The sequence below is a fragment of the Nannospalax galili genome, unplaced genomic scaffold, assembly GCF_000622305.1.
Source record: "Nannospalax galili isolate Female #2095 unplaced genomic scaffold, S.galili_v1.0 scaffold52, whole genome shotgun sequence".
NCBI classification, from domain to species: domain Eukaryota; kingdom Metazoa; phylum Chordata; class Mammalia; order Rodentia; family Spalacidae; genus Nannospalax; species Nannospalax galili.
This window is the reverse complement of record NW_008334003.1, coordinates 7,294,408-7,297,303: the sequence shown is the minus strand read 5'-3', so window position 1 is coordinate 7,297,303 and position 2,896 is coordinate 7,294,408. Positions and strand designations below refer to the sequence as shown.

Sequence of the window (2,896 nt, the reverse complement as noted above, 5' to 3'; positions counted from 1 at the left end):
TATCTTTTTCCTAAGCAGCCCTACCATACCCTCTAGTTCAGGAGAAGACAGTCGGGTTATGGGTTTCTTAATAATAAGAATTACCAAGGAGCAGTTTGAGGATGATAGGAGAAATGCAAATTTTAAAGAGACGTAATAAAAGAAATAATGAGTATCCATTTTGCTTCTTAGAAGTGAACGATTCTAAACTCCCTGCAGCAATGCTTAACCTATCGTATTGAGCAGTAATGGACAAATATTGAAATGTTGACGTCAGCTTTTAGAATCTGTTGGCATCAAAATATCATTTAAAAGTTAAGTTCTCCCAAGTATTTTGTTAAGTTTCCTTCCACAACATTCGTTTCCCAAGAGAATAGAGCATCAAACCTCAGAAGAATAATTTTCTGTGTGTTAATGATTTGCTTACTGGTTCATTCCAGAGTGTGAGCTAGAGAAAAGGGAAGTGACTAATTTATGTCCCATGATTTTTCTGCTATGTCACAATTGACAGCAGTCATTTCCCATTGCAGAAACGATTTGCAGAGCCTAGAAAATTACCATTCAGCTAGCTGAGGCAGAAGCTTCAACACTAAGCAGAGCACAGGCCTCAAGGCTGCTCCTTCACCACAGCCTTCTTGAGACTGTACCTGCTGATCCTCTGTGACAGGAGAAAGCCTTAAAACAACGGCCCCAGTTACACAGGCAGCCCTTCTTTCCAGCTTTTCTCTAAAGAAGAATTACTAGGACTGAAAGGTGAGTTCTTTCAGGAGAATGAGAAAGTTCTGATAGAATGAAAACAGCCTGACAAGGTTTCCTTTCAGACTATTTCAAGATGAGAAGGGACTTCACAAGCATAATTTATTTGAAGTGACTATGGGTGGCTCCTTTGAGAAGTTAAATGAAAGATGACCTCTAGCATGAATTCTGTTGTGCTAAGAGGACTTGGTAAAAACATCATTAATCAATCAGAGCATTGCCAATACAATGCTTCTCTATGAAGGTACCCAGAAACCACTACAAGAGAAGGGACATGTGCATTTGTGATGAGCCCATGTGCCAGACCAGCTTTGACTGGAAGCTTAGAAATAACAGAAAGCACTCATTTTCCTTTGGAGGCTAACTGGTCTACCCTAGAAAGAAAGGAGACTACCAGGACAAGTGCTATGTCTAATTCCCATGATGGTGTTTTGCAGTGGGCATGGCTACCACGCCCTTTAAAACCTCCTTTTTCCTGCTTTTGAATGAAGAGACAGGACTCAGAAATAAAACCAGAGAACCTGGGAACAGTGCTGGGATGACAAGCAAGGTCTTCTGAGTCCAAACCCAAGTCATTCCTCCAAGTCCTCCCCACAGTGGGGGATGGTTTCAAAGATATTTATTTAATGGTCATCTTTTATTTATGAGAAGCAATAATAACCAGTAATAAAATAGTAATAATAATCTTTTCTCTTAAGTGATCTAAAATCTTCCCTTAGGCTGGGCATGCTGGCTTTCGCCTTTAATCCCAGCACTTGGGAGGAGGCAGAGGCAGGCAGATCTTTGTGAGTTGGAGGCCAGACTGGTCTACATAGCAAGTTCCAGGCCAGCTGGGGCTACAGGGAGACTCTGCCTCAAAAAGACAAAAATAAATAAATAAAATCTTCCCTTAAGATGGTTAAAAACTAAGATTTATTTAAAGGTAATAGCTTAAATAGACACAAAATATGAAAAATAGCATTGCATTAAATACATCTACTTATTGTAAGTCAAAGGGAAACAATTTTAAATAACCGGTATTTACTGAGCATTCCTTAAAACTCATGCAAAAGAGGTTAGTAGTCAAACTTAGACACACTGAGGAAATGCTCCCTCAGCCTGGGGGCTGCCTCTTCCACATTCTTAGGAAAGTCCCTTTGTGTTAAGCAAACACTCTTGAAGGGAGCTTCTCTTCTCAGCAAACTGAGATCACAGTTGGGAAATTAACAAGTACCTGCCCTACATTTCATTCAGACAGTCAGAATCTGTGCTTTTAATAGTGACAATTAACTAACATACACAAGTAATGCAAAGCAACAGAGGATGCAGAGTGGAAACCTAGGATCCAGCTTCCTGTCCCAGACATCTTAAGGTAGGAAAGAAGGGTAGGAATGGGACAGGCATAGAGGGGCGTGCAAGGGTTCCTGGGTACGTCCATGCGAGGATTCCTGCGGATGTCCTGCTACCTGGAGAGGGTAACTTGTTCCTACTGCCAGCAACAGTGATGAACATCAATTAAATTTCCAGAGTTATTCTGGTAGCATAGCAATATCAGTAACTTCCTGAAGAACTTTTTTTATTTGTTTTGGGTTGGGTTTTTACGGAAATTTTTTGGTTTTGTTTTTTACAGGAACTCTACCAACATCAAACCATGTTTGAGCAATATCACCTGCTGATATCATCAGCAAATGGAACTTACTAATGTGACTCCTGAGTTCTAAGATGCACTCCCCCCGACACACACCCCATTTCTGAAACCTGATTGTTCTTGACATCGCTCAATTTGTTCTTTTGTTCTTCTTAGTCCTTGTATCTCATTCCTGATTTCCTCCTTGGAGTAAAGTAAAAATAATGTTCACATGCGCCTACAGGAATTGGGATCCGTCATAATTTTAGAAATACAGAATCAGCTGGGTGTGATGGGGCACAACTTTAATCCCAGCACTCTGGAGGCAGAAGCAGGCAGATCTCTATGAGTTCCAGGACAGCCAAGGCTATAGAGTGAGACCCTGAGGAGGAAGGAAGGAAGGGAGGGAGGGGGGAGGGATTCCTGGCATAGTGGCACACTCCTTTAATCCCAGCACTCGGGAGGCAGAGGCAGGCAGATGTCTGTCAGTTCGAGGCCAGCCTGGTCTACATAGTGAGTTCCAGGCCAGCTGGGGCTACAGGGAGACCCTGTCTC

At 42.0% G+C, this 2,896-nt stretch overlaps 1 long non-coding RNA gene across 1 annotated transcript; it reads left to right on the top strand.

Moving 5' to 3' along the window:
• The first annotated feature begins 552 nt into the window (after positions 1 to 552).
• Positions 553 to 2,572, top strand: LOC108490636. Its single transcript, XR_001872348.2, has 2 exons — positions 553 to 732; positions 2,345 to 2,572. It is a non-coding gene; the product is annotated as an uncharacterized LOC108490636 (long non-coding RNA).
• Positions 2,573 to 2,896: the final 324 nt, after the last annotated feature.